This window comes from Barbus barbus (genome assembly GCF_936440315.1).
Source record: "Barbus barbus genome assembly, chromosome: 43".
NCBI classification, from domain to species: domain Eukaryota; kingdom Metazoa; phylum Chordata; class Actinopteri; order Cypriniformes; family Cyprinidae; genus Barbus; species Barbus barbus.
In genome coordinates this window covers 6,603,652-6,623,543 of record NC_136721.1, presented here as the reverse complement: position 1 = coordinate 6,623,543, position 19,892 = coordinate 6,603,652, and the positions used below count along the sequence as shown (strand labels likewise).

General features: G+C 41.6%; 1 protein-coding gene across 2 annotated transcripts in view; it reads right to left on the bottom strand.

The window, feature by feature from the left end:
* The window catches only part of LOC306862126 (delta-sarcoglycan-like), a 310,739-nt gene that overhangs the window by 181,444 nt on the left and 109,403 nt on the right, over positions 1-19,892 (bottom strand). The gene's annotated exons all lie outside the window — the stretch shown is intronic.

Below are 19,892 nucleotides of genomic sequence, written 5' to 3'. Positions count from 1 at the left end.
AGAAAGGTCCTTCATTTCCAGGCCACTTCTTGAAGCCACTGGCAATACTTTCCTGCTGTCCACATCACCACGTGACATAACCAATTAAAGCGCAGCCATAAACATCACGTAAGTGTTGGCAGCTAGAACCACCCCCAAACAGCAAACTAACAACCTGGAACAGACATTCCATGTCTACAAATTTTGATGCATCAATTAAAGAAACCCTAACCTTGGACATAAGCACATTAGGAATTCAGCTTTCAAGTGGATTTGTCCTAAAGGGCATTTTCAACAGCTTTCATTTCGAAAGTTTCCCCCGGATACTTCAACACATCTGAAAGCGCTCTCTACTCGGTGGTGATTATGTCTAATCTCCTAAATCATCACCACAATAAGATTCAGTGGCGAGACGTTCATAAGGCGCTCATAAGTTTAATTCATTCTCTCTGCCTGTGCAAATTCACATAGCACCCACAAAAACATGTGAATGAGAGCGAGGAGTCTGTGAATTGTTGCTTTATAAATGGAAAGAGCTTTGATGGCATAAACTATAAGACATCAGTCATTCTGGCATACTGAATAACAAATTAGACCCTGTGAACCTTGCACTATTTATACTGTTACTGCACAAAAAAACATCAACTTGAAATATTGTCTAAATTGAATGGTTATAAAGTAAGTACGACTGAACATTTATTTGTCATATCTTCTGAAAAAAATAAATAAAATGGCTGTAGGCTACCTAACATATTTTCAGCAGAGGTGGGGAGATTATCCAAAAACTGTACTCAAGTAAAAGTAAAATTGTAATAGTTACTTGAAGAGTAAAAAAAAACTATCCACAGAAAACACTAATTAGTTGATATATTAGATCATATCCATACATGTCAGAAATTAACTCTTCTTTTGAGAGGAAATATTTGGCCCTGATTCCCAGAGCCATTTTTTTTTTTACTTAAAGGCATTTTGTTTGCCTTTATATCTACCTTTTTTACAAAATAAGAAAACATCTTAATTTTCACAACACATGCTGCAAATACTAACAGTATAACCAAATACAGAAATGCTTAAGTCTAATTAAAATTAATTAAGTCTAATGTGAGTACTTTCGCAAAAACTCCCGTTATAATTACTGAAGCTGTCTACAATGGAAAATCAATCTCTTACTTACATCTTTTCTGCACGTTTATGCTGATGGGAAAATTCTAGCCTATGTCACATGTTCAGTATGTTTTGAGTTTGTTTTCATTGTTTTCTGTTCTACCTGTCCTACCTACCTAGTTTTCCTGTGTTCCCTAATTATTCCATTCTGTTCCACCGGTGTCTGGTTAATTACTTGGTTTAGTACTTATAGCCCTGCCTTTCCCCTGTTTCTTTGTCCTGTCTTACGTTGTTTTAAGAGGTTGTGTTCTCTTATTTTCCAATGTGGATTTATTAAAGATTCTGTTCGTTTGACTATGGATGGACTCAGAGCAATTGGGGTAGAGGAGCATCTCTTTACCATCCGTCAGGGCAGTCAGGCTCTGGAGAAACATGTTGAAGATTTTATTCAATTTTTATTCAGCAGCTACCACATTTTCCCTCCTTCAGTATGTAGACTATGTGTTGTGGCTGGGAGGTTCTTTCCTTACAGTTCGTGAGGTTAAGGAAAACACCAACTCCACTCAACCACTATCACCCCTGTGCATGTCTGTCCATGAGTTTGCTCCAGAGTTTGCCACAACCCATGAATCCGCTCCAATGTCAGCTCCAGTGCATGTCCCTGCACTTGATATGGCACTACCTCCAGAGTTCTCAGCCCCTATCCTCTTTCCAGAGTCCGCTTCTGGATGCTGTCAAGAGTTTACTCCTGGATGCTCTCCTGAGTCCACTCCAGAAAGCTCTCCTTCATCTCCGCTGGTCCTGTCCAGCCCTCCATCGTCTCCTGAGCCCCCTGTGTTAATCAGGTCTGCTCCTCCTGAGTGCCCTCCAGAATCCCTCCAAGCATCAAAGACCTGATTTTCCCCAATAATTTATTTATTTATTTATTTATTGGGTGTTTGGGGGTATATAGCCGTTGCCATAGTGGCCGAGCCGGGGAAACTGGGGAAGGCCATGAAGTCTCCTCCATGGGAACTGAACAAAACACCGAACCCCCAACTGCTCCCCGGGCGCTGCAGCATGAAATGGCTGCCCACTGCTCTGGGTGTATGTTCACGGTGTGTGTGTGTGTTCACTGCAGTGTGTGTGCACGTTGGATGGGTTAAATGCAGAGCACGAATTCCGAGTATGGGTCACCATACTTGGCTGAATGTCACTTCACTGAGTATTGTTCAGCTTTTATCACAGTCATAGCTACTTTATGGAGACACTCATAGTTTCTTAGTCTTGCCTAGCCTGTTTACCTGTGTTTTGATTCTTGCTTTTGTATTTTTGGATTGCCCTATGGTCTTGCCGTTTGGATATTGTTCGCCGTTTGACAAACCACGCATGCTCTCGGAATACTCTTGTGTCTTGCCCTCAACATATCTGTTTGCTGATGTTTGACCCTGCCTGTGTTTGAATATATTTCTAAATAAAAGCTTGCACGTGGATCCGTACGCCTCACGTCTTGTCGGCTCCATTACAATTTTATTCACAATAGAACATAGATAACATAACAAATGTTTAAAAGGAGTAATTTTACACTTTTATCCAATAAATGAGCTCATTTCAAATTTGATGCCTCCTACAGGTCTCAAAAAAGTTGGCACGGGGGCAACAAAATGTTGAAAAAGCAATACATTTTGAAAAGATTCAGATGGGAGAACATCTAGCAACTAATTAAGTTAATTAACATCAGGTCTGTAACATGATTAGCTATAAAGGGGATGTCTTAGAGAGGAAGAGTCTCTCAGAACTAAAGATGGGCAGAGGCTCTCCAATCTGTGAAGGAGTGGAATACTTTAAAAACAACGTTCCTCATCATCAAATTGCAAAGACTTGGCAAATCTCATTATCTACAGTGCATAACATCATCAGAAGATTCAGAGAAACTGGAGAAATCTCTGTGCGTAAGGGACAAGGCTGAAGACCTTTGTTGGATGCCCGTGGTCTTCAGGCCCTCAGATGACACTGCATCACTCATCTGCATGATTCTGTCATTGACATTACTAAATTGGCCCAGGAATACTTCCAGAAACCACTGTCAGTAAACACAATCCGCCGTGCCATCTGCAGATGCCAACTAAAGCTCTATCATGCAAAAAGGAAGCAATATTTGAACATGGTCCACATGTCGTCGTGTCCTCCAGGCCAAGGCTCATGGACTGTTTCAAAGTGGAAAAATGTTCTATGGTCAGACGAGTCCAAATTTGACATTCTTGTCATTAAACGAAAAATACGCCAAAGATGACCCCGAATTCTTCAGCAGCTGGAAACCTATATCAGGCAAGAATAGGACCAAATTCCAACACCAAAACTCCAGAAACTCATAACCTCGATGCCCAGTCGTCTTCAAACTGCTTTGAAAAGAAGAGGAGATGCTACACCATGGTAAACATGCCCGCGTTTTTAATTTAATTTTAATTTTTTAAATTTTAAAATTTCTCAGTTTAAACATTTATGTTATCTATGTTATATTGTGAATGATGTATTGGCTCATGTAATTTGAAAGTCTTTTAGTTTTCATTTTATTCAAATTTAAAAAACTTCTTAACATTTCCGGAAATCGGTTTGTAATTTTCCAGTCCAAGCACAAAGATGACATTTCATTCACAAGAAATACATACCAATCTGGACATGATTACTTTCATAATCTATTAATGGCACACATGACACAGCTGAGACTGCTCATCTTTTATTTGCTGAGTGAATTTGTTTCCTGGGACTGGGAAGGTGACATTGTGCACAACAGAACAAGGTGCCCCAAGGTCGATTATTACACTAATACAATTTCCACATAATTACAGTTAAACTCTCTTGTCCTCTGGCCCGTCCTTGAACCACGCTTGCGCATTTGCAAACAGCGGCAAATGTGGCCTTCTCTAACGCCACTGTATCAAAATGGGGCTGAACCACAAAACCAAAAAATCAATCAGGGAAAAATCAATGCTTTTCAGTTTCATTTTCACATCTCGACCGACCTCTTATTTTCTCCTGGCAAAGGAGAGCATTTGGGCAATCATCTGTTTTTTGTTCCCGTCTACATTCCGAAATTTTCTATATAGTGTATAAGGCCCTGCACGGGGTCAATACTACTTTTCCTTTTTACAAAGTGCTCTCCTTTATTTTCAGCAGAAAACTAGATGACCAAACCTGCATGAATTTTCTTTTCCTATCCCATTTGTTATTTCTGTCTATAGATCCAAACATTTTGACAGCAGGTGACTTTCAAACCAAAAGACAAACAAATAGAACAAAGTGAACAGATCAGTAGTTATGCTGCCTGACAGAAAATGCTTGACTTTTTTTCATTGTACAAAGGAATCATTTGTGAACTGCACATACGGATGTCAAAATGCTCATAAGTCAAAGCATTGCAATAGTGATAATTGCAGTATACTGTAAGAGAGTATTGATAGTCCTACATGAGCGTGGATGTCACAACTGAACTGCCAAGTGATAAATCATTGCACATCCATCATGGCGGTTTACTTGAACTGCACTTAAGCTTGTGTGCTGGTTGTTTTATTTGTAATGCAGGTTTTGCATAACGTGCAGAAAAGGAGACAATTCTGACCTCTGACAAACTGTCTGGAGACTAACAGGTAGTACACACATTGTCAACGTTTCTGCATCAGAAATTACCGGTGGATTTGTAATTTTCACAACTAGATCAAGAACATAAGTTAACTCGAAGTTGTTTTTTTTTAATGCACTAATGCCTGCTTGTGTTTATTCTGCCTTAAAGCTAACTGGGAGAATATTTGTTTTCTTGTGTCTCCTAGAGGAGTTGTCTGACTGTGATTGCTGTTCCTCATGGCAACCCTTACCAAAAAGTAGTATACTTCAAGTTTATTTTATTAAGTATACTTAAGTAAATTTCAAGTATATTTTATTTAGGAAGTATACAAATATCAGTGCACTAGTAGTATACTTGTAAGTGTACTATTTCAATACTCCTTGGGAATAACTGGCCCACTTTATAGTATATAAATGTATACTTTTAAGTACACTTTATGTATAACAGTAGTAAACTGAGTACACAACTAGGTTACAAAATGTTTAACTTGTAATGCAACTATACAAAAAGTGAACATGTATACTGATAGTTTACTAATTAAATACCTGTAGCATGTTTAGTACACTTTGAAGTATAGTCTCAGTAAACTACTAGTTTAGTCATTTTATACTGCAAGTATACTCGTAAGTTTTCTTTAAGTGAACTTTACACCATACTTTAAGTATACTACTATGTCCCTTTTTAGGTATTCATTTGTATATATTTTGTTGTATCAATATCTGAACAAACAAAATATCAAAAGAAAGAACAGGGTATCTGCTTGTAAACAAAAACATTTTATTCTAGTTTCATTCATTCTTTTTTTTTAAACACTTGAATGTGGGTAAATTTCATGAATAAAAAATACGGAAATAAACAACATTTTGAACAAAAATCTGTAAAAATACTATGAATTGTATTCAGAATGATAATCAAAACGTAGATGGAGTCAATCAACACCCCAAAGCTTGTTAGTCATTATTACCTCTTCATTGGTCGACATTTTATTCCATAACGTTACACAGTTTTGATGTTTCAACACGTGGAAGCATGTGTTGTTTGGTTTCTTCTTCATTTTGTTATCGGAAATTCTGTACAGAAGATGTGTACTAGCGCCCCCTATCATATAACAATCATATATCATGATTATGATATATCATATAGATAATCAAGATGGCACCACGCATGGCAGCCATTGTGCTTGGCTCTCCAGTTGTTGTAGTGTTTTTGTTAGTTTTTCCTGTTTTTTGTTTGTCTAACACGATCAGTTTCACCAAGGAAGAACTGAACATTCGGCAGAACACTCCACAAAATCTCCAAACGGTTTTCGATTATTCGGATATTTTGCTGAACATAGTAGTCGGTGGAGCTGCAGCGCTGTTTAGACGCTTCAGGACGCGCAGACGGGGAAGCGAGCCAGCACGCTTGTGAAGCTCAGACAGCATGGATTTCGAATGCCGTTGCCTAGCGTCCATCTGGGTAATCTCCGCTCTCTACCCAACAAAACGGACAAACTCCTTCTGCTTTCCCGATTTAACAAGGACTTTTCAAACTCTGCTGCTCTGTACATCTACCAACGACTGCACATCTTTAACATTCACGGAAACCTGGCTGAACGACACCATTCCAGACAGTGCGTTACATCTGCCTAATTTCATGCTGATCAGAGCAGATCGCGATGCGGAATCAACGGGGAAATCGTGCGGCGGCGGGACATGCTTTTACATCAATGAGAGGTGGTGTACAGATGTAGCTGTGTTAAAGAAGAAGTGCTGTTCAAATCTAGAAATGCTTTTCATCAACTGTAAAACTTTCTATTCGTCCCGGGAGTTCTGCTCGTTCATTCTCGTGGGTGTCTACATTCCACCGCAAGTGCACGTGAGCACAGCTTTACAGAAACTCACTGATCTGATCACAGACACAGAACAACAACACCCGGACTCTGTTTTAATAATTGATAAAGCAAATCTCTCCCGCGAACTGCCAAAATACAGACAGCATGTTACATGTCCCACCAGAGACAGTAATATATTGGATCACTGTTACACAGCAATAAAGGACGCATATCACTCTGTTCCATGAGCAGCTTTAAGACTTTCTGATCACTGTTTGGTTCATCTTATTCCAAACCTGTATTTAGGACTGTAAAGAGATGGACTAATGAGACAGAGCGGGTTTTACAAGCCTGTCTCGACCTTACTGATTGGAGTCTTTTTGAAGCTGCTGATGATCTGGATGAGCTCACAGAGACTGTAACATCATATATCATATGAAAATATTCCTTTTATTGCTTTTTGCTTTTTATTGCGAAAAATATAGCTTTTTCTCGTTTGGCTCTCAGCGAAGGCGGTCGCATTTTTTCTCTCCCTCCCTTCCCTATCCTTCCCTGCTTGCCTCTTCGTCTCGTGTCGTCTCACTTGAGAGACTCTTTCTGCACTGCACTCCAAACTGAAAAATATGGATTTGATCAACTGGTCTCTCAACAAAATTGACACCATCTTCTCGATGAGAAGCCTGGGATCGGGGAACCTGACTGCCCTGACGGAACGTTCGCAGCAGGCTACACGATGGACGCAGGTCGTGTGTCTGGCAGCTCTTTCCGTGGAGGACATTGAAGACATCTACCTATTCGGAACCACGATAACGGGTTTTCTGCTGATTGGATTAGGCTTTGCTCTGTTATTTTTAGAATTCAGGAGACGGATCAGCTGTCCAAAGCCTCAAGGCTGCCCGTCATGAAGTAGTGGGCAGAGCGGTCAGCACTGTCTGAGACTATTAACCGCAATATGGATCACGGAGAAGCTCACGGTTAAGGAAAATTGATGATTTGGAGACCAGAAATGGACTAAGAGAGTAGCTGTGAAATTGGAATGCGGCTACTCGCCCCAAGACCAAACAATCTTATCTTCTTTGGCTCTCCTAACCAGCGGAACCTCGGACAAGGTCGAAGCTGGAAAATTTCCCCGGGAAGAGCACTGCAGTTAGACTCTCTTGCGTTCCTCCCCCCTTCCAGACACCTGCTGTTGTTGACTCGGTTGGGGTCCTGATCAAGGCTGTCTCCATGGCAACCTGCTGTGTCGCTTTCACAATCTGCGGACTGAGGCAACTTGATTCGAATGCCAGCGTGCCAACTTCCCAGGCCACACATACATACACACACACAATACACATACGCACTCACCTCCCAAACCCCCATCCAACGCTTTCGCCGCTTTGTACTGCCATTCTGATAGGCGGGTCTGACTGGCGCCGTAAATGGCTGCAGGACCGGATGGCTGCTTGTCGGAACTGGATTACCCCCCCCCCCCCCCGACCCCCATCCCCCGTTGCAAGTCGTGTGTCTCCCCTGTTACTATGTGCTTTTTGTTGCTGGGGTGTTTTTTCTGTTCTCACACTGTACTCTCATAAGAATATAGTCTGTGAATTATTTTTTTCTCCCCCCTCTCCTCATGTCAAGCTGTATCTTTTCTATAATACCTACATTTCACTGCTGGTTATACTCTGTATGATTATGTATGTGACAAATAAAATTACTACTACTTACTACTATCAGTTTCTGTGAGGATATGTGCATTCCTACCAGGACTCATCTAACTTATAACAACGACAAACCGTGGTTCACTGCAAAACTCAGACAGCTCCGTCAGGCCAAAAAAAGATGCTTACAGGAATGGGGACAGAGTATTGTATAAACAGGCCAAATACACACTGGAAAAGGAGATCAGAGTGGCAAAGAGGAATTATTCCGATAATTTAAGGATCCAATTCTCTTCCAGTGACACGGCTTCAGTGTGGAAAGGTCTGAAAGACATCATCAATTACAAGACACCATCCCCCACCAGCACTGTGGAGAATCAACAACTGGTAGATGATCTTAATGAGTTCTATTGCAGGTTTGAAAAAACACATGATGAAATCAACATGGGACTGCATTACACACTGCAACACCTAGACAGACCAGGGACTTATGTGAGGATCCTGTTTGTGGACTTCAGCTCGGCCTTTAACACTATCATTCCAGACCTCCTCTTGCCCAAACTAACTCAGCTTTCCGTCCCCACCTCCGTCTGTCAGTGGATCAACAGCTTCCTGACAGACAGGCAGCAGCTAGTGAGGCTGGGAAAATTCTCATGCAGCACCCGCATCATCAGCACTGGAGCTCCTCAGGGCTGCGTTCTCTCCCCACTGCTCTTCTCCCTCTACACCAACGACTGCACATCTAAAGACCCCTCTGTCAAGCTCCTGAAGTTTGCAGACGACACCACACTGATCGGCTTCATTCAGGATGGTGATGAGTCTGCTTACAGACAGGAGGTTAAGGAGCTGACTGTCTGGTGCCTGGAGCTCAACACGCTCAAATTTGTGGAGATGATCGTGGACTTCAGGAGAAACCCCCCTGCTCTCCCCCCACTCACCATCATGAACAGCACTGTGACTGCAGTGGAGTCATTCAGGTTCCTGGGCACCACAATTTCTCAGGACCTGAAGTGGGACATTCACATTGACTCTATTGTGAAAAAGGCTCAGCAGAGGTTGTACTTCCTTCGCCAGCTGAGGAAATTCAACCTGCCACAGGACTTGCTGAAACAGTTCTACTCTGCCATCATTGAATCCATCCTCTGCACTTCAATAACTGTCTGGTTCAGCTCAGCTACCAAATCTGACCTCAGAAGACTACAGAGGGTAGTCTGGACTGCTGTGCGAATCATTGGTACAACCCTTCCCATTCTCCAAGAACTGTACTTATCCAGAGTGAGCAAAAGGGCTGGTAAAACACTCTGGACCCCTCACATCCAGCACTGTTGAACTTTGAACTGTTGCCGTCTGGTCGACGCTACAGAGCTCTGAGCACCAGAACGACCAGACATAGGAATAGCTTCTTCCCTCAGGCAATCCATCTCATGAACACTTGAACTCTTAACAATAAACATGAAACACACAACACTATCATATTTTTTATTTTTATTTTACACACATAGTTATTCCATTTCAAATTTGCAACTAACATACCTGTACATACTGAATATATTTGTACTTTTTTATTTTTATTAAAAAAAAAAAGTATACTAATAGCACACTTGAATAAACTTCTTTTTCGTAAGGGAAGCCATGAATATGATGGAAACTTTTATCACAGGCGTGATGGGATTAAAACAGGAAGGCGTGAATTGGAGCTCACTGAAGCCCTCATGCTGATGCAATTAATTAAAGGCAGGGTAATATGGAGAGAGAATTGTGTCTTTATTACATGCGCGGAAATAAATGATCCGAGAGAAAAAAAAAAGTTTGAGAGAAAAAGTTATCACACTGATAGCAAAAAAGCATTTCATGAGAGAAAAAAAAATATTTGAGAGAAAAGGTTTTCATACCAATAGCAAAAAATAATAATATTTGAGACTAAAAAAAGTTTTGAGAGGAAGTATTTTCTCATAGAACATAAAAAAATATACATTTGAATTTTTTTTCATTATTTCTGAGAAATACAATCTCTCTCAAAATACTTTGAAAAAAACTCTCAAATATATATTTTTTGCTATCAGTGTGAAATCATTTTCTCTAAAAAAAAAAAGTGTTTTTCTCAAAACGCTTTTCTTTGCTCTCGATGCAATTTCTTGTTCTCGTGTCCGATTTTGCTTTCACTGTGAGAATTGTGTCATGGGCGGGGCCACGTTCCTATTGGCCAGTCGGGTGAGCATCGTCTTGTCTTGGGAGTCGAACTGAATCATTACACCATTGCGCGGTTCACCTGCATGATACCGCCTCTGCCTTATGGCTAGTTTAGTTGAGCACGGACACTCCAATGTTTGGGTAAGATGATGACACACAGCTGGCTTAGCAAGTTCAGCATCACTGAAGATTAAACATTAAAAAATAGCACTCATATTCAGGAATGAATGTGTATTATATTTTTTGCTTGCTAATCGCTAGTAAAGCTAACCAGCCATCATGCTAGGTAAACTTGCAAACTCACCTGGTTTATATACTATTTTTAAATCAAATACCAAATGAATGTTTTGATTTAGATAGTTTCACTGTAAGTGAAGTTTTCACTAGCTTCGTAACGTTAGTTCACTGACAACCGGGGCAATTTCCCCTTCATTATCACAGACGTATCGCCTGCGATAATTAATGCGATATGGCTCAGCTTGTCAGTGAACTTATGGTAGTAAATGCCGCTCCATCTGAAAGCAGGTGATGGCGATTTACTACTAATCAAGGAACCGGCTTTACTGACGAGATGAAAATAACAATGTCATCCGATATATCGCCCAGCCCTAGTTCATCATATACAACCTCCTGTACAGTTTTACTCCATGGACTCAGAATAAACTATTTTGTTTTAAGGTCAATATGATACATTTTCTGTTTGAACCTATAACTGAACTATAACCTAAAATGATTATTATTAATGTGTTTAGCATCTGTATCTCTCACTATAGGTAGGCTATAGAGCAATATAACTCTAAAATCTTTGCCTTAGACTATGCAATTTAAATGGAGGAAATACAGATAAGTTGACATGAAGGCTATGCATATGTGAAATATATGCTATAAATATAGCAGCATAAATTTAATTACCATGACAGTACAGGCACAAACATATTCGTGGGTTGCTAATGTAAGAGTTAGTCCTAGACCTGCAATTTACCTTGTCAGCTCTAGACCTCGGCTAGATGGTTAAAAATATTTAGAATAAGCCCTGTGTAGCTGAGTTTGCAAGCTACATGTGCAGTGTAGCTAAACGTGTAGTGCAACAACCATACAAAGACTAACTTATTTTAAACAAAACTAGGTGAGATACTTTCAAACGGTATATCAATCACTGTCTAAAGTTAGATAGCTATAGGGTTGCCACCTTCCATGCATACTAACGTTAGTTGATAGTTCTACAGGAGGTTGTATATGATGAACAAACAGTTACTCTTCAGGTGCTTTGAGGCTAGCAAGTGCAAAGATAGAAACTAGCTCACTACTCACTAAATAAGGCGTGAAACTATCTAAATCAAAACATTCATTTGGCATTTGATTTAAAAATAGTATATAAACCAGGTGAGTTTGCAAGTTTACCTAGCATGATGGCTGGTTAGCTTTACTAGCGATTAGCAAGCAAATAATATAATACACATTCATTCCTGAATATGAGTGCTATTTTTTAATGTTTAATCTTCAGTGTAGGATATCAGAGACTGAATCAGACAATTTTAAGATGCATCAGAACACTGAAACCTGAGGAGCTGGAATGCAGAGAGGCCTTAAGGAACAGGACGTCATAAATCTAGTTTGGAGCAAGCAAATCCCAACTAGCAAGCCTCTGTCACCAAACAACTTGCAACACTGAGGAAAAAGAAACACTTATTGATAATTCCCATTCAAGAAGGAGACTGTCAAATTTGTTGCAAGTAATCAAGACTGATGTTCACATGTAAACCTGTGATAGAAAATCATTAGCTACAGACTCTTTCGGGCGTGTCTCCACATAGAAGACAGTCCAACCAACATTCCTTCGTCTAAAGAACATGCCTTCGTTCTCCATAGAACTAAACAAAGACTTTCTTTTTCATATGCACATAAAATCATCCTAAAAGGACATTTTTATGCAGAACCTCATATTATGTTGTAAACCACATATCATGTTTTAATCAAATAATATGTATGTCTTTTCAATAAGTATTGAATAGCTCGAGCCTTAAAGGGAAATATTGCATATTTAGTATGTATGAGCTTGAAAATTCATGCTGTGAATGTTTCTTCCAATCAATTCTTTGTCAAATGCATCATAGTCTTATTATGAAATCATGTTCAAAAAGGTATACTTTGCCAAAGCCTGTAAAGTTTGGACCTCTGACTGAACAGATAACAAGTTGATTTATGATTTGGTGGAGAAACAGACCAACACCCCAAGCAAGGACAGTATCTAATTGGTCAAGACATCCAGAGGGGATGTGTCCAGAAGCGAGTTTAAGACTGTTGTCCCTCCTTCTTTCTCTCTCTCTGACTCTTCGTACCCTTCTCTTTTGTTCTCTCTATCTCTCGTCCCTCTCACCGCGTGCTGCCCTTTGAGCATGCTCTGGCCTCATGTGCCATAATGAGAAGGAAAACAACTTAGTCTCGTTACATCATTTTATTTTTATTATTTTACTTTAGTTTCTTTTCTTTCCGTGGAGTTTCGTGTGTTAATGTAAGTTTGATACAAAGTCCAGCTTCGACTGCACTGCTTCAAACGTCCAGCAAGCCAACGCCCAAAGACGTCACTTCAAAGACTACTGAACTTCCAGCCAATCAGACACTTCGGGAACCCCCTGTCTGCAACGACGACACAAAGGAAACCCCGTAACACAGGCAAGCAAGCAACGCCTCCAAGTTCTGAATTGGTGACTTTAATGTAAATTTTAGCCTCATTGAGAAACTCAAAGCGAGGGTTAAATAAGTGATTGATGGTTGTTCAGGTCTATGCAATTGAACATATTGCTGTGAACTTGGGATTTCACATTTCCATTCTCTTAAACTCATCCTTTCCTCACTTTCTCTCTTTCTGCAACGTGTGAATGTTTGAATGCTTGTGTTCATGTGTTAGATTAGTTTATGTCTTAGGTTTATATAAGTAAAATCTGATTTATATTTTAAAAGAGAAGTATCTTGTGTTTTCTGCTCACAAGTTAATGCCTTAATCTGTCGATTTCGTTACTGTGCTATTTAATAGTGTTTTCACTATATTTTGGATTTTAATATCCAGTACAGAGTTTGTCATACGGCTCGTTCAGTGAATCGCCGTAACACTGATTCTGTTCAAATCCCTATAAAATCATAAATGATTCCCTTTGAGCTAAATTAAACTATTTCTTTAAATTACGTATTAATATTATATGTAATAACCTTACATCAGTGATGCTGAACTTGCTAAGCCAGCTGTGTGTCATCATCTTACCCAAACATTGGAGTGTCCGTGCTAAACTAAACTAGCCATAAGGCAGAGGCGGTATCATGCAGGTGAACCGCGCAATGGTGTAATGATTCAGTTCGACTCCCAAGACAAGACGATGCTCACCCGACTGGCCAATAGGAACGTGGCCCCGCCCATGACACAATTCTCACAGTGAAAGCAAAATCGGACACGAGAGCAAGAAATTGCATCGAGAGCAAAGAAAAGCGTTTTGAGAAAAACACTTTTTTTTTTAGAGAAAATGATTTCACACTGATAGCAAAAAATATATATTTGATAGTTTTTTTCAAAGTATTTTGAGAGAGATTTTATTTCTCAGAAATAATGAAAAAAAATTCAAATGTATATTTTTTTATGTTCTATGAGAAAATACTTTCTCTCAAAACTTTTTTTAGTCTCAAATATTATTATTTTTTGCTATTGGTATGAAAACCTTTTCTCTCAAATATTTTTTTTTCTCTCATGAAATGCTTTTTTGCTATCAGTGTGATAACTTTTTCTCTCAAACTTTTTTTTTTCTCTCGGATCATTTATTTTCACGCATGTAATAAAGACACAATTCTCTCTCCATAGGGTAAGCGATTTCTGGAAGCCAATGTTGATATTTGATATCATCAAAACAAACATCCCTACCCCAAAAGGGTCTCGCCTCTATTTTGATAGATCCACCCCATATATATGTAGCCTACGCAACCCAGGCAACGATTAGATCTGTGAAACATAAGTTGTTTTTCCACCGAAATTACCTGGAACAATATGTCCCAGGAAATTTTTTCCCCCCAGACCTGTTGCTGTCTACATTTCCATCGCGGTCTAAACTACCTAGAAGATTAGGCAAATAGTCTGGTGACTTAACGTTAGCTCTGCATGTATTTCTCAATAAAAAGTAAGTACATTTCGGACTTGCATCCTCGGTAGTTCAGACTTCACGAGACTCGGGGAGTGTGAACTCCCGCAGAGGAAAGATGCAAGTCCTGTAATTCTAACATCAGTCAGCTCGCCTTGGCTGCTGCAATCTTCCTCACTGTATTTACATACAAAATATATCAAACACCACTGCCTCTTTTCGTTTTCAATTAAACTTAGCCGCATAAATGTAGTTCAGGGAACGTACATACATTACAATGAAACAAAATATTATATCAAACATGGCCTGTTTTCATTTTCATTTTAACATATTAATAGAACAATAGAATAAAGATCAAATATTAACTGGTAGATTTACCCAAAACGAATGATATCTTATGTTTAACCACTACAGAGACATCAGAGCCAGCGGCAAATGTCAGAAGGACTAGCCGAGGTTATGCTCCTCTCTTCGGGATACATGAGCACTGAGTGCCCGGCGAAGCACATTTTCAAATAGATGCTGCTTTTATAAATAAGCAGATTTGAGTTTTAAACAACTACATTCTCGCCTGAAACACACGCGTCCAGTGTAGGTAGGCTTTAGCTGTTGCGGCACTGCGAGTCCGTTGTAGACACTGTGTTACTCACTCACCTATGAAGAAGAAACAAAGCAACCTCGGCATCCGTTCGCAGGCCCTCCGCTCCTTGAGTTCTCTCCAGCGCTAGATAATCCGATATTTACACGGATGCTACTTCTTGCCTTATCGTTCCGCAGATGTTTTCCTCTTTTGTTTTTTATCCGCCATCTCTATCTTTCTGTCGCTCCACTCCGCTGTTCACTGAACACTCTCTCCGCCATATCATGAGTAGACACGCCCCTTACTGCTGATTGGCTACAAGTTTGTTTTGGTACTTGGCCCCGACTCAGTTTTCTAAAAATTTTTGAAAAATTGCTTACCCTGCCTTTAAACCATCTACACTGGCCAGTCTGCTGGGCTGCCATACATTGTGTCAAACAGGAGTGATGTACATGGATAGTTACCCTGCATACTGTACTTAAGTTACATGTGTTTGAAAGTTGAATTCTCAAAAAAAAAAAAGATTTATACTGTAGTTTAATATATTTTCCTACTTTCATAAGAACATTTGCAAAGTATTATTTGAATATAGAAGCATATAGAAGCAGTACTGTGCAAACTTAATTTATTTTTAATTACATTTATTATTATTATTATTATTATTGCATTCATTTTACATTGTAGGGTTTAATGTGTGGAAGGTCTCAAAATACAGAGTGGAACAATTTTGGTACTTTATTCTGGTGGGGGCATGATATTGAGAAGTTTGCTTGAGGAGGTATGCCTTGAGATGACATATGATTTGTAAGAAGAGTTTTCTCCCTAATAGCCAGTAGACTTCACTGCCAGACTACCCTGGGCAATGAGGGAGTGTTGTCTTCAAGAGAAAAAAACACACTCGTTCGTTCACTCATTGAGTGCCACTCTCCCTGCCTATAACTCTTTGTGCATTCAGTGGCACACGACACATGTCAGCATACTCCTTCACTACTGCCCTTTAAGGTAGTTGCAGTTCCATCTTCTTGTCACTCTAGAGGGGCCCTCTTTGCTTCAACTTAATTTGGTGGGAGAGCAGTGCTGGAGATTTTCCACCAGCCTGACAGGCCCTTGAAGGAACACTTAGGGACAGCAGAAGAGAATCTACAATCATTTGCTGAAGACATAGATCTCCCTTCAGGCCATGTCCCCAGTGTTTTCGCTTTGCATCTGGCACATACACAATAGAAAGCTTGACCTTACTGTGCACTGAAATGCTTAATCTTGGGAGACAGAGGCTGAGTAGATGAATCAAAGCCTATATATAAAGGTCAAACACATGTTAATCTACTGCAGTGTTTCAGTGGACCTTGAAAATAACACACTTGTGAAACCTTTTCATACAAGATGGACTGGGACAAGCACAATATTTTAAAATGAAAGTATGAGATTTTCTCAGAATTAACTTAGTTTTTTCTTTTTTCAATGACTATGTGATTTTTTTTGTGGATGTGTAAAGTCACTTTTCCTGTCATGTTCTCACAGGTGTCCTATACACTCTGATTATAGACACAGAAGATCCACACATGTATGCACATATGGCAATACATAAATGCGTGCAAGAGATCCACACGGGCACAGCAATCCAAAAACACATGCAAGGGATCCACACATGCAGCATTCAAAAATGTAACTGTAATTTCAGGTAGAAAACCACAAATCGTATCATTCCGTACAAATGTCCTTTTAATATGCACTGTTGTGTGTATGGATACTTTCATTCTGCAGCCATGATTCACAAATGTGTACAAATCTGTCCCATACATGAAGCTAGATGACGCTGTCGTGTCTTCCTCAAAAGAGCACTTGCCAGCCTTCAAGCAAGACCATAATATATAGCCATGCAGTCTGCATTTACGAAAGCTCATCCCTGCTCGATATTCCATGGGTCAACTGTAAGTGGTTTTGTTGGAAGCGTTTGGGAACTGCAGGCACTCAGCCACAAAGTGGAAGACCACATAAAGTCACAGGGGGGCCACAGAGTGCTGAGACACATTGTGCGTAAAAGTCGCCATCGCTCAGCTGATTCCATAGCTGAAGAATTCCAAACTTTCATTTACATTAATATCAGCTCAAAAACTGTGCAACAGAAGCTTCATGCAAGCCTCACCAAGTACAATGACAAGTGTCAGATGGACACTCTGAAGCAGTGAAATGTTTTGTGGAGTAACGAATCACACGTCTCTGTTTGGCAGTCTGATGCACAATTGTCCCAACTATAAAGTTTGGAGGAGGATAAATAATACCATGAGGATGTTTTAGGGGTTGGGTTACAGTGAAGGAAATCTTAATTCTTCAGCATACCAAGACATTTTGGACAATGCTCTGCTTCCAGCTTTGTGATTGTGAGTCGGGCCTTCTTGTCCAGACACCAGTGCCTGAACTCACATATGCTCTCCTGGATGAAACGGCATTGTCACGGTACGCCGTGAAAAGACGAGGTCAGGGTCCAAGTGCAGGTGAGGTGCTTTAATCAGCAACAAAAAGGCCAACACGGCACAAAAAACAAAACATAAAAGGACTGGGATACACAACGGCAGCACCCAGACCACAGCAGACACTAGAAACAAAACCACAACCACGCATTTACAAATCACAATTAACGAACCCAGGCAGAGTGGTGAGAGAGGGGTGACTATATGGTCCGTGGCAATGGGGAACAGCTGCGGGTGTAATGAGTGTGTAATGGGACAGGTGTGTGTGATGTGGCAGGTGTGCGTGATTACGTGAGGTGAGTCCGGGAAGAAGGGAGATGGTGCCCTCTGGTGGCGACAGGGAGAAGCGCAGGGCCCAGACTCATGACATGACCCCTCCTTTAAGGAACGGCTTCCAGACGTTCCACCAAACCCCCCCAAAAGTCCAGAGGGAGGTGGGAGGGATGGTGGGCCAGGCCCGTGTAGTGGAAGGGAACCTGGGCTCTGAGGCAGCGCCGGCGGGATGGAGACCCAGGGCAGAACCAGCAGCCACCACCGCGGTGAGTGTGGAGCTGCCACCTTGGAGTGGGCAATGGTGGGCTCCACCGCTTCGGGGGGCACATCAGGGTGGGGAACATCAGCGGACACCGCCGCCTCGAGGGAACTGTGAGCGGACACAGCCACCTTGGGAGGCTCGTGAGCGGACACCGCCGCTTCGAGAAGGCATGAAGTGAGCTCCGCGGCCTCGGGAGCCTCGTGAGCGAACACCGCTCTCTCGGGGGCTTCGTGAGCGAACACCGCTCTCTCGGGGGCTTCGTGAGCGAACACCGCTCTCTCGGGAGAAACATGGGCAGGCACCGCTGTCTCGGGAGCCTCGTGAGCGAACCCCGCTCTCTCGGGGGCTTCGTGAGCGAACACCGCTCTCTCGGGAGGAATATGGGCGGGCACCGCTGTCTCGGGAGCCTCGTGAGCGAACCCCGCTCTCTCGGGGGCTTCGTGAGCGAACACCGCTCTCTCAGGCGGAACGTGGGCGGGCCCAGCTGTCATGGGAGGAACGTGAGCGAGCACAGCTGTCTCGGGAGGAATGTGAGCAGCTAACGCCGTTCGCACCGACATCAGTGAGGGTTCCCGCACGCTGCGCATTAGACCAGGACGCTCCGGAAGCGGGCGCGAGGTACTGGGCGCGGCCGCCGCCACCCCCCGGATCGCCGCCTCGGGAGAACTGTGAATGGGCTCCGCAGCTAACTCCAACCTGAAGGCTGAGCCACTCACCTGCAGAGCCAGCTTGATGTAATCCTCCAGCGACTCCCCGGGATCCCAGTATGGTACCAGGGACTTGAAGGGCTCAGCCAGGCCTCCCCAGAAGAAGACCATGAGGCAGGTCTTCTCCGTCGCCGACTGACGAGCTCCTCTAATGAAGTCCCTGGCATAATCCTCCATGCTCCGGTCTCCCTGGCGGATGTGGAGGCACCTCCCTGCTGGACCCATCTTTGCTGGGTTCGTTCTGTCACGGTATGCCGTGAAAAGACGAGGTCAGGGTCCAAGTGCAGGTGAGGTGCTTTAATCAGCAACAAAAAGGCCAACACGGCACAAAAAACAAAACATAAAAGGACTGGGATACACAACGGCAGCACAGTGCATGTATCCCAGACCACAGCAGACACTAGAAACAAAACCACAACCACGCATTTACAAATCACAATTAACGAACCCAGGCAGAGTGTGAGAGAGGGGTGACTATATGGTCCGTGGCAATGGGGAACAGCTGCGGGTGTAATGAGTGTGTAATGGGACAGGTGTGTGTGATGTGGCAGGTGTGCGTGATTACGTGAGGTGAGTCCGGGAGGAAAGGAGATGGTGCCCTCTGGTGGTGACAGGGAGAAGCGCAGGGCCCAGACTCGTGACAGGCAATGAATATAAGGATTAAAGTGGGCCAAACTTTTAGCAGTTTCAAAGATTTTTTTTTTCTTACAAAGCCATTTTCCAGACTTAAAGTTAGCAAGCTTTAACAGGCTTTACATAGCAGGGTTTGGAAACAGCTGGAAATCTGCCCTACAGACTTATTCTTATTCTGATTGAACCCAGAACTGCAGAGAGAATTCCAGCTGCTTTTGAACTTAAAAACAAGATTGGACATTTCAGAAAACATACCACAAGGATTCATGACAGACAGGCTGTTCTCATGAATAAAAAGTGAGTTTAAAAAAGCACCTTAGCACAATAAAAAAAGCACCTTAGAAAAACCCGAAAATTTGTTCAGTCATTGCTCAAGATGACAATGATTGTTCACACATTTTGATTAAAAACCTGAAATTTTACCGTTGGGCTAAATCAAATATAAATACGCATTTAAATAATTGTGTTGAAATATATATATATATATTTTTCTTCTTCTTCTTCTTCCCTAATAA